The sequence below is a fragment of the Anser brachyrhynchus genome, assembly GCF_964034855.1.
Source record: "Anser brachyrhynchus genome assembly, chromosome: 8".
NCBI lineage: Eukaryota > Metazoa > Chordata > Aves > Anseriformes > Anatidae > Anser > Anser brachyrhynchus.
This window is the reverse complement of record NC_137702.1, coordinates 13,485,011-13,498,327: the sequence shown is the minus strand read 5'-3', so window position 1 is coordinate 13,498,327 and position 13,317 is coordinate 13,485,011.

Below are 13,317 nucleotides of genomic sequence, written 5' to 3'. Positions count from 1 at the left end.
GCCAAAATTTGCTTATTGTTCAGGACTTAATAAGCAACCCTCCCACTGCCTGGGGATTCTAATTACTAAGTTAAATAGAAATATTTTTTGCTAGAAAATTATGAAGTGAAAATATGAGCAAATCAGGCAGTACCAACATATATACATGAAGACATTGAAAATGTTTGAAAATAGAGAATATATTCAAATGACTACACTGTTAACTTTACATGGTGATAATAACATGGGTGCTAGAATTCAGCAGTACAAAATACTGAAATTGATTCAATACAGAAAAACAAAAAATAACGTTTCTATAGTTCTGGCTAAGGCTTTAGAATCTTAACAGGATGTTCTAAATGATGTAGGAATAAAAACTACCAACCATCTGGAGTAGAAGCCATACAGAAAAAATCTTTCCAGTCACATGTGATTGTATTTAGATTATTGTCTTTAGCTTTTTTATCCTCAGAAAACTTTATTTTTGTTTATTCAAGCAAAAAAAAACTAATAAAATAAAATAAATAAAAAAAAAGTGGAAAAAGACCCACACATAATATCCTCATTAGGGCTTTGTACAGTATTATGTTCATTTTACTTTTTTTCTTTTTTACACCTTTTTTAAAATTGCATATATTTTAGCTAGTGTAGAGTTATTGGACTCATTATCTATCCAATAAATAAACGAATAAATACATTAGATGAATTTCTGGAATTGAGATTAAAAGTAGTTTCCTCTTTGAAGGCCAGATTGAATTCTATTCTGAAAATCTACCTCATGATATTTCACCATAATGGTATTCATCTTAAGAAGAAAAGCCTGTTGAAGACTAGTCTTATATAAAAGTATAGGACTAATAATTGTGTAAACTGGGACCCGTTTCCTGTTCTGCCACAGATTTTCTGTGCAATCACCTGTATCCATTCAGGCCCAATCTGATTAAATGAGAGATGGAACACTTCCTGGGGGACTTAATCAGCATATCTTTTACTGGCACATATAAAATGAGGAAAAAATGTTGACAGAGAGGTAAGTTATAAACATTCCTTAAATATTTTAAATTGTTAAAGGATTCTTAAGATACAAAAATATTATAGGGGTGATTTTAATAATTAATACGCAATATTTTTTTCCCCAATCATATTATGGATAAGATGCCCCTTCAAATATTCATAAAGAGCTTGTAAATCCAGATGACAAGACAGGCAGTTGAATTTGTGATAAAACTTGAAAACATTGCTGGTGTTCTATAATCCTGTTCTCTAATACAAGAAAAATACATAAAGCTTGTTAAGCCTGTAGGGATTGCATATTCCCTGTTTTTGCTAGAGAAACAGGAAGTTGAAAAATAATAATTACTCATGGACTAGTGATTCTAAGAGATACATACATACATATATATATATATATATATATATCAGGGGAAATGATATCCATTTTATAAAGGAAAAAATCAGTATACTTTTTACTAAGAAATATTTTCTACCTGCTATCTATTTAGTATGCATTCTCTGAAAATGTACACTTGCAATTATCGAAGTTATCATGGACTGAGCAGGCCCATCTTTTCCCCAGAAAAGTAGTTCTTTGGCTTATCTACCAAGGTACGTCATGACCATAGGAGACTGTGCAAAAACCACACATTTCTTCTCAGTTCACACTTATCTTTTAAAACTTAGCTCGCCAGAAATAGATTTGACACCCTCAAACTTATATAAAATTAATCAATCAAATAAGCTTTACCCAAACAATCTATTTATTTTTAATGTATACTACCTTTAAAGTGACACAGGAAGATACTGTAATGAGATTTGAAAACCTCTTTAATATTCAAACTACGAAGTTGTCATAAAATGGGTCACAGTCCCATGGCAACTTTTTTCAGCCCTTTCATTTTTGCTTCAAGTATGTTTGGTGCCAATTTGTTCAATTCGTCATGCTTTTAAAAGTATTTCCACTGACCTAACTTTGGGTTGGGAAATGAGGCAGTTGCTCTGGAGCTAGATATCCCTAACTGTATACATAAATACATACATACATACATATATATATATATATATATTTCTGTTAAATAAAGCTGACATGTCTCCAGGCAAAGCAATTCAAGGCTGATTTCTTCAATACAGTACAGTAACTCCTCATAAAGGTTTCCTAAGGCTTACAGTATATTCATGCATCCATGGAAAGATTGGTAGTGGTGTTTTCACCCTGACGGGCAGCTAAACTCCACCACAACTGCTTTCTCACTCACCATCCTTGAAGGAAGAGGGGGAGAAAATATGATGGAAAAGCCCATGACAATCATGGGTTAAGAAGACTCAATGTAAGGAGAGTAATAGAAGTTGTTACCTATCACTAACAGACTAGAGCAGTGAGAAATTAAAAGCAAGCTAAACACTCCTTCCCTCCAACCACCCTCTTCTATGCCCTCCCCCCAGGCAGCACAGGGGAGCAGGGAATGGGGGTTGCGGTCAGTCTCTGACACTTCGTCTCCACAGCTCCTTCACAGTCACTCTCTGCCCCTGCTCCATGTGGGGTCCCTCCCATGGGATGCTGTCCTTCCTAAACTGATCCTACATGGGCTGCCAACAGCCAGCAGCCCTTCAAGAACTGCTCCCACATAGCTCCATTACCATGGGGTCCATCCCCCAGGAGCAAACTCCTCCAGCACAGGTCCCCCACGGGCGGCAGCTCCTCCCAGACCCCCTGCTCCTGCGTGGGCTCCTCTCCACAGGCTGCAGCTCCGGCCCAGGGCCTGCTCCTGCAGTGGCTGTCCATGGGCTGCAGCCTCCTCCAAGCCACAGCCACCTGCTCCACCGGGGGCTCCTCCATGGGCTGCAGCGTGGAGATCTGCTCCGTGTGGGACGCATGGGCTGCAGGGGGACAGCCTGCTCCACCAGGGGCCTCTCCACAGGCTGCAGGGGAACTTCTGCTGCGTGCCTGGAGCACCTCCTGCCCTCCTTCTGCACTGACCTTGGGGTCTGCAGGACTGGCTCTCACCCCTCTCTCCCAGCTGCTGTTGTGCAGCCATTTTATCCCTTTCTTCAGTCTGCTCTCCCAGCAGAGGCTCAACCAATATCACTCACTGGCTCAGCTCTGGCCAGCAGCAGCTCCCTTTTGTAGCTGGCTGGAGCTGACCCTGATCTGACATGGGTCAACTGCTGGGCTCTGCTCAAAGAGGCCACCCCTGTAACCTCCCTGCTACAAAACCCCTGCCATGTAAACCCAGTACACTGGTCAAAATGAAATATTATTTTAAGGTGGAAAACAAACAAGAGTTTCCTGAAATTTTGTTGCCAAAATGTGCCCCATGGAAACATACTGCAATGCTTCACAAAATTTACCTTTGCAAGTTCCAAACAATTGAGGTGCACACTACAACAATTACAATATGCATAGGAAAAAAATCTATAGCAATGAAATAACTGAGAATTAGTTCTCTGGTTTTTGGGGCTCTATCCTCTATTCTGCCGTGTTGCTTTCATGCCAGTGTAACTGCAGAGTAGTCAACAGATCCCAGTAAAATGGATAGTGTGGAAAATCTGGTGTTTTCAAAGACCTTTGCAACTTGATGTCAGTTGAAGCTTCATCATTGCTTGAACCTGCAGCCATTAAAGGCAGTTCAGTCAGGTTTTCAGTTCCCAGAAGTGATGGAGAAAAAGTTGTCTGACCTAGTACTGGGGAGCTGCTTTTGATAGTTGCCACTGCTGATGATGGACATAGTAATGAGACAAAAGAATAAAGCTTCCCACTCTGATTGAAACATTTGGGGTGCTTGTCTCAACAGAATCCATTAACAGAGAGCTAACTCTCAAAGACAGATATGGCAGGATATGATTGTGCTTAAGCATTCAAGGAGGTATTTTCTGTAATTCGCTACAGAGTACACACAAAAAAAGGAATGCGAAGGAATTCATTTACAGTAGTACGCATGTTGCTTTCTCCATCACAAACATTTGTTTTTATCATTTTGTTTTCAGACAGCAGAGGAAAGCCCAGCTGGGAGATAAGCAGGGAGTCAAACAGAGGAAAAGGGATCCCTGGAGGGTTAGTGATGTTCAAGCAGATGGGGGAGGAGGGAAGAGAGAGCAGAAGCAGATGGGAGGGGGAAAGAGACCAGAGAAAGAGCAGATGTGGGGGTGGGAGGGGGCTAATTTTGGTTAAAGACAAAGGAGGACAAATATGAATTAAATTTGTAATTTACATTTAGAAGCTTCTTTTTCCCATAAACACACTTTTTGCGTCTTACACTAGAGGAAAGTTTGAATAACCCACATAGCATAAGTGAGAGAGCAAAATAACGTCAATGTCACTTGTCCAAGCATTTGAAAGTGGAGTGTTCTGTAAGTTTCTCCAGCATAAGGTTTTGTCTCTAAAATACTGGAAACTGAATTTTTCCATCTATATGGTATTCAGCTGCTGAAGGTACACATGTGGGAAGACAGGCATTAGCAAAACAATGAAAGGGAGACTTGCATATGTGGACAGCAAATGTATCTTTGAATTTACAGAATTAAAGAGGAGATATGAAAGTTGAGTTACTGAGCTACACAGTTGAGTTAGTGAGCTACACAAAGGTCTTCCCTAAATAAATAATAAAAAGATACAACCCATGTTCACTTGCAGAACATTTTCATTTCCTATGAAGCCCTCCTCTATTTTCTGTCTAGTTCTACATTTTAAAGTTGCATTTCATTGCTGTGCTTCCTGGCAGGGTGTATAGGTTTTGAGCGAAGTCTGACTGAGAAAGCTGCAGCTGAAAGTTAATTAGTGTGTTGGCAAGCTGTCAGCTAGACTTTTGTCTGTTTGCTTTTCATACAGAAATGAATGAGAGTGGATTCCAGAGGTGTCTGAGTACAATTAAGTATCTCACTCTCTAAAATAAATATTTTATATTACTGCATGCTTTTAGGAATCAGCCGGAATGTATCCACTGATAGTATTCTCCACTGATATCCTTAAATATAAATACATGTAAAAGGTAAAAAAAGGCATAGTGTAATTGTATCTGTTTGGTGGAGCATAAAGGGCCAGATTCTGGTTTTGGTTAAAGCAGAGAAAAATTCTTTTTAATACACAAATCTCCTCCAGATTTGTAGAGAAATAACAGAGATCAGATTCTGTCCCAGAGTAATTGGGCCTAATTTAGTTGCTAGTTATACTGCATCAGTGTCTATGTAAGTTGTTAAAAGAAGATATTCCAACTCTGTGTTGAAAAACTGATAGAAATCTTGGAATGTGAAGCAGTCTACAGCTAGTAATAAACCTTCACCCATAGTAATGAATACGCATGTGACAAAAGGATGGCTAGATTTCAGAAGTAAACAGAGAAGCCTGGGTGTGGAAGGGAAAAAAGAGAAAGTTAAAACAGCACTAGAGAAAGGCAAGCTTGAATCAGGCTGGATGCCACATCCATGTAGGCCCTGTGTTTAGCTGGGACACGTCTGACTCAGAAGAAGCAGCAGTTTCACCATTTACACAACAGGAAATGCTCCAGATACTTCAGTTGTCATGAGAGGTAGCCACATGATGCTTCTCCAGCCAATAAAAGTCAGCACACTTAGGTCTCTTCCCCTCTGTGGAATAGGAAATGGCTGTGAAAAGCAAAGGTTGCTCTGCAGGATTTGTGTTGTTTGTCTTGCAACCAAGCTCCCCCAAATCTTGTGTGTCCAACAACATCTGAGGCCCTAAAAACTCATGCCTTCCTACCGCTGCACCAAGTAGATATGCTGGCCTCCACAAAGCAGGCTGAGTATCTCTGTGAGTAGAATTAGAGTGTTTCTAACTACTGTTACTGCCCCTGAAGGAGCAACCACAGATGGTACAGTTGAGAAAAATTTGCTCCAGACTGGAGTAGTATCTGGAGACACCACGGGATACATATCCCAACAAACCTGAGTATCGGTTACAAAGACAAAATTCTATTGCATATGGTTCTGGTGCTGTGGGCCAGACAAATTATAGGATCCCAAAACAGGAACTTCCATGTTCCTTAAAATGACCCATAGTGAATATTTGTTGTTTTACTCTTTTGAATATTATAAACTTATTTTCTGTAATAAAGTTGGCAAACTTTCTGAAACCACACAGCAAAGAAAGTCCCTGAAACATCTAGGCACAAGGAGCTCCTGCACTCTGGGGTGCAGTTGTCCTCTCTTACTGTTTGCTTAGCTGTTTTGTGGATTAGCACAGATATTGGGCTTGGTGCCGTTTCCTTTCTAATCCCTTTCCTGCTTTGTTTTGAAGTTCACTGCAAATGTGCTAGCTCAGAGCCTTCCCGGACTCTCTTATTTTTACCTGAAGAAGGAAGTCTCCCTTGTGCCCTCATCAGTGCACACATGTGTGAAGTGTAGTATATTATTTTATATATTTTTATAAAAGATGTAAACTATTTGGAATAGAAATGGTTCCCAAGAGTTCAAATATAACCCACAAGGATTCATATTCATCCCTAACCCACTAATCCTGCAGTTTTGATGGCTTAAAAGCCTACTACTTTAGAACTCTTTGTGTCTGTATCCCCAGCTGGTCCTTAATTGTTTCTCTTCTATATTTATGCATACTCCAGATCATGTGTTGGTATACAATGTCTTTATCACAAATTGATTTAAATCTGTCCGGCTCCAACTCTCAGAATCCATCAGCATAAAGCAGAGCATTTATTTCCTGTCCATCACACGATAGTGCTGAAACAGTCATGACTTCCAAGCTCCAAAACACATCAGCACATAAATTAGTAAGTGCAATTTATAAGAACAGATTCATAACAAGTACATTTCTAATAGCATTGTATTAAACAGGAATGTTTAAGTCAGGGCAGCTTGTCCCTCCAGATTGTCAGTCATTTTCAATCACAGCAAGAAGAAGTGAAGGCAATTTCAGTAAATATGCAAATTTCTTTTTTGAACCTTTTTTTTAACAAACATTGCCAAAGTAGAATTGATGCCAACTGAAAACTGGTTAGGGTCTGCCACTTTGCCTCAGCTGACTTCAAACCATAAGCTTCTAAGAGCACTGAAATAGAGATACTGTTGTTAATGTTTCTGAGCTTTTGAGAGGGTCCTAAGGAGACCTCTGTTATCTTTTATAAACACTGGAAAGATCTAATCCAAGTGCCACAAGAGAGGTGGGTTATCTTCATTACTAGGATGAAGGATCGAAGAAGACCTAACAGCCTGTAGGATTAATAGTGCTTGAAATAATAGTTACAGCTATTTTTTTTGGTATAAGCACCCTGATGGAACACATTTCACCAAAAGTTTAAAGCCCATTAATCTAGTGAAGAGAGGGAAATCTACAATCCATATCATCTAGCTGGCATGAAGCACAAACTGCTCATTAAACCTGCTGAAATCCTGATTTAGAATAAGCTTGTGAATGCGATCTGTAAAAGCATGGACAACCTTAGCAGTTTGTTGCTTCTTGTAGCTACCATCAGCAACTGATCTCCCCTTTCTTCTTTCCTATCCCATGATTTGACAGGGTGTAGTGTATTTTTTCTCTACTCACCTGCAAAAGAGGTACCATATAAAATAGTACAGCACATGTTAAAGACAATGTTTGCCCTTTAAAAGAGAGATGCTACCAAATAGTAAAACCACGTTATCACTGTGTTGGCTTGGAGGCAGCTGAACATTTCTCTGATTTTATACCTGACTGTGCACCCCATCATGCTGCACCTGGGAGACGCCACCTGAAGCTACACAGGTGTCACCCACCTTGTCCATGGACAGCTCTGCAGCCTTCACAAGGTGTCCTCCCAGCCTGGGATCCCACTTTTGACATCTCTTACATCATTCCACGCAACCTCACATGGAAGACAAATAAATGCATTGATAGCCTGTGCAGGACTGACTGTTGGATACTTGCACTTCTCCCAGAGACCCCTGTGCTCTGCAAGGGCAAGGTTGAACATGCAAGTATCCTCCCCTTTTCAACTGCTTGCTTCTCCCCATCTTTATTTCATGCATTTCTCTGCCCCGAGTCTCCTAGGGAGATTAGCAATGGTTTGAGAATGACGCTGGGAACAGGATGCTCAGAAAAGTTTGATTTTTATTATATTACTATTTCACACAACATCTAAAAAACAGTTATATGGTAGATAGCTTAGCAAGCCTAGAAAATGCTGAACCTGCCAGTGTTCCCAAGTTCTGTTCCTTCTTGTCAGAACCTGCTTGCATGTCACTGTGGACTGCCAGCAGCATGAAATGTGGAGCACTGGACACTGCAGAATGAAACACCTCACATGACCTTCCAGATGCTCTCAGAAAAGAAAACCAAACAGTTTGGGTCAAGGTAAATCAGAGAAGTGAATCAATGGAAAAAGGAGATGGAAAACAGTCATTGATCCTAAAACTCACACAACAAAAGTTGTACTAGCTTGACCCAGGTAACCAGGCAGGCTTTTTTAACTTCTTCCTTCCCCAATCAACTTTACAGATGCTGTAGGAAAATAAAGAACTGTGGATAGATAAATTGAATTATTTGCATGTTTATAATCACAAATTACCATTTTCAGTATTAGTAAACTCTCTAAATTGTTAGAATATAGTATGATTTGTTGTTGTTGTTTCTACTTTGTTATTTTCCTACCAAAACCCTTTGTTTTCTTGTTTAGTTCAGTCCATTCTATCAATAACATGTGAAATCTCAGATAGATTTAGAAAATGCCAAATCATCAGATTATCAAAAAATAAATAAAGGTTCCCTATCTGAAGAATGTTTTACCTAACCCACATATCTTTCAGTAAATCCATTTATGCATGCTGTTTGTAGGGGTTTACCTTTCTGTCAGAACAAATCAATAGTTCCCATCCCCCGAATCCAAAAATTTAACAGTGGGAAGTTAAAAAAAAAAAAAAAAAGTCAATCCCATTTCTCAAAGAGCCTTTGCTATACAGCAACAGATGAGGATTGTTAGCTTTATTCTATTGTTCAAAAGAGAGATGTGTACAATAAAATGAATTTTCATGCTACACACAGGCAGTAGACTTCACCTTACACTGTAAAATTGTAAAGTGTCAAAATCCTCATATTTCTTTTTCTTCTCTATATTTGTGTATACGGGTATGTGAAGTTTACTAGGAAAACATCTTGAAAGTAGAATATTTTGATAGAAAAATATATTCAAATCATAAATTAAACAGGAATCTTTTTGATCACTTAAGAGGAATACATTTGCATTTTCCAATGCAATGATTTATTAAAGTAGCATGTGTTGAGACATTGCCAAAGAGCCAACTGTTTGTTGAGTTCATATTTCAGCTTGTAAACACTCATGAATGAACCTTAGAATTTTGTTTTCATTGCTACTCAGTACTGTCAATCTCTTAATTCTTCTCAAAGTTCTAATTACTGGAAACACTTTTTGACGAATACCCCCAAGGCTTTCCGTAAGTGAAAGTCAGCATTTAGAAAAGCTGGTGAATGCAGTCATCCCATTAAAGCATGATGGAGAAGCACTGTTTTTCCTGTTTGTCCTTTGCTATCAGTTTTCTTATTGTAATAGCTCTTTTATCTCTCTCTGTATTTTATATTCACTATACTCTATAATGCTTTTGTACTCGATGGCATCAGATATATCAATAAATTTATCTGTTCTTGGCTTGATATGTATTTTTAAATCTTATTACCATACGGATTGGAGAAGGAAATACACACCAGAATTAGTTAAAGTAATATTTTATTTGTTATACTTGTTTCTCATAGTGATTTATTCCATATTTTGTCTTCAGCCTTTACAGTTAACTTATGACTTGTAAGTTTACTTACAAATACCCAGGCCTATGTCTGAGAGCTCTTTTTACTGCAAATTATATTATACATATATTTTCTTAGTATCTGGCCAGCTCTATTACAGAGAAGATGCTAATATGACACACAGAAACATGCAGGTCCCTGTGAACATCATGAAAGTGACACATTTTCAATGAAAATTCAGCATATCTACAGGAAGGCAGGATAATCAAGGCCTCTGCATAGCCTTCTGCAGAGATGCATGGGAAGGCAGTGAGGCCCCTTTTCCCTTCTAGCAGACTCAGCTGGATCCTGCACACAAGAACCACAGGACACTACAAGCTGGATCCATCCAAATTCTTCTTCTAAATCCTCTCATATGAAACTCATGGAGAATAAAGAGAATATGCTGAAGATTAAAAACATCAAACATCACACTCTGCTATGGAAAAGAAAGGTTGCTGATAGGAATTTATCTTTATTGAATGAAATTTAGGTTCAAGAAGAAAAAAAATTGTAAGATTGCTTGCAGCTTAAGGTCTTCTTCTCTCATATAGATACCTTACATGTGTATATATTTAGTCAAAACATATTTAGATTTTGTTTGCAAAAATGAATTAACAGCTAACAATGCAATGACTTACACTGGCAACCTCTACAAGTTGAAAGCTTTAGCCTTGTAATTTATGTTTGATAATTTAACGCATAAACCATATTTTAGATTTGGATAGTATAAGATATGTATGGGGATTATTTAAATGAATATTTAATTTTTATTCACCTTGCAAGAAGATAGAGCATGTTTTTAATTACTAACAATAAAAAGTAGAAAAATGATCAGTAATTAAGAAAGTGTTGTTACAAAAAAATATTCTTCACTCCAATTAGAATGATTATTGTAGTATGCAAAATTAATAGGAGAGAGTTGACTTTAAGATTATAACATAACCTTGTCATAGGAGCTTTTATTAAAAGCTGGTGTCTCTGAAGTATAATCAAGATATTTAACTGAATCACCATTTGAAAACATGATGGTTTTTATTTGCACTAGTTTCCTGTTAGTTTATCTGCATTAGCACAAAACAACATAGGTTGTATTTCAGACACACTTTCCCATGTTCTGAAAGTATCTCTCAAGCTTTACATACTATGGTTCTGCCAAAAAGCTCGTTTATTGAAGACCAGTTGAGCCCAGCTCAACTGTCAAGCCTCATCTTGAATCTAATGCTTGGGTTAAAAGTTTGGAAAGCCTTTGAGACTCTTTTGTATATACTGTACCTCTGTTATTTATTTATTTATTTTTATTTTTACACTGTATATTTATTCTTATATTATTGAAGAAGCTGTGGGTTTGTGGGTATTTTCCTGAAGTTTTTATTTATTTATTCTTGTCCTTAGGATGCAATCAAATCCACTTTTGCAGAACAGTTCCTTACTTTTAATATTGTTTCTCTGAAGGTATTATTTGACTGAATTTCAACTGACTGACCTACCTTCCTTTAGAATTTAGAGACACTTTAATTTCCACCTTTTGCCTCAAGCTTATACATTTTTAGCTCTACTTGTTTTTAGTTTGTATAATTCTTGGCAATCGGGGAACATTTTTCTTCCCATCCTTTTAAACACTGAAGCAACATTCCAAAAGAAACTCTAGAACAAATCTTATCCTTAAAACTTTTGCACCAGTGTTTATAACTAATTACTGCTAAGCTAAATAACTTGTAATACACCATGCCAGAAATAATGCATATCTTTTGTGGGTATCCAATATGAGCCACATATGTGAAATTTTTATTCAAGTTCCCTTCTATCTAGCCAAATTATCAGATCATTATGGCTCACTTGCCTGCTTGGGCTCTGTTCCAATGCATTCCATGTTTGTATCCATTTTTCCCCTACTGGTCACTTACAGTGCTGGAGACTATTTTTAATCTTCCTAACTCCTCCCCTCCTGCCACAGTTTTCAAGAATGCAAAAGTCTGTTGCAAAGAGCAAGGGAATAATTTCTTCCCCATATCTGCAGTGGACAGGAGAAAAAATAATGAGCTTAAATTATAGCAATGAAGATTTAAATTAGGTAATATAGAAAAAGACAAAAGTAGAACCAAAAACAAACAAACAAACAAACAAACAACAACAAACAAAAAACCCACAACCTTTCCAACTAGAAGGAAAGTTAAGCATTAGGACAGATTGCTTGGGGAGGACGTGGGATCTCTGTCATAGAAGGTTTTAAAAAACAGGTTAGACAAACATCTGGCAAGAATGGTTTAGGTATAGCTGAGTCTGCCTTGGGGCAGAGGGAATGGAGGAGGTGACCTGTCAAGGTCCCTTCCAGAATTATTTACTTACGTATTTTTAGCCTGTATTTGGAAGGGTTCTTCAATTTGCTTTCCATTTGCAGTGGATGGTCAGATTTCTGTTTATAAAATACAGATTGGGTATTGCTGTGAAGAAAGATTCTTTAAAATAGAAATTATACTTAGGAAAATTTTGATTACAAATATTATTTAAATGCAAAAGTAGGGAAAGATTTTTTTTTTTCAAAGTTAATAAAACTAAGAGGAAAAAACACAGAAGGTAGCACTTGAAACCATTAATTACATAAGGGGCTTCAAACATTCATTAGGCTGTACCACTTGTCCTTGCTATAAGTGGTATTGACCCTTTAGAAATGAAGTTGATCCAATACTTTCTACCATAACTCCTCTTAGGGATTAGGAGATTTCAAGTATTTTCTCTTGTGATATCCAGTCCTTGATAGCTTAGAGCCAAAGTGAATTAATTCTTCCCATACAAAGAAACTATCAAATTCCAAGGAACACGGTTATGTATATATAGAACATGTGTAACGATCAGAGTTAAAAATACTTTGTGTGCTTAGTTGGAATCAGCTAGAGCCATGTAACATTTTAAATCCTGGAGCGTGATTTTTAAAGGCCTTAATTTTGTAGCTCAAGTACTACTGTTGCAAATATAAAGCAAGGTGCCATCAGGGGTGACAGGAGTTGAACCCTTCAGTTCACAGAGGAGTCTGTGGCTAATGCTAACCAAACTGAGACTGAAAGTCCTGTAACAGGGTTGTGCAAACCATTTCTTCCCACACAATATTTGCTGGGAGCACCCTATCCATCTAAGAAAAGCTGTTCTTCTCCCTCAAAAAACAAATAGACAAAAAAAAAAAAAAAAAAAAAAAGGCATTCCATATAGCTAGAAACAACAGTTAATTTTTTTTTTTTAGAGCAATTGGATACATTAAATTTATTCCACTTTGTTTTAATATACTCTGGGTAATTCAATTTAGATATATTTTAAAGGTATTGTAAATATAGATTAGAATGTGTGGAAAGCAATTTAGGTGTTTTATCAATATTTATCATTGTAACATATCATACTTTGTATTTCGGATTATAAATTCACAATGCTCAACATATTTTTTATCTCAATCAGTTAGTGAGTTGTCATGACTTGTTATTTATTTATAAGAGCTTGTAATTGAGCCACATCTTCATGCAGGTGATTGGTGAGCCAGAAAGTGACACTGAGATACTAGAGCAGACAAATGTGCTGATATCACATGAAGTTCGCTGCAATACACTGTC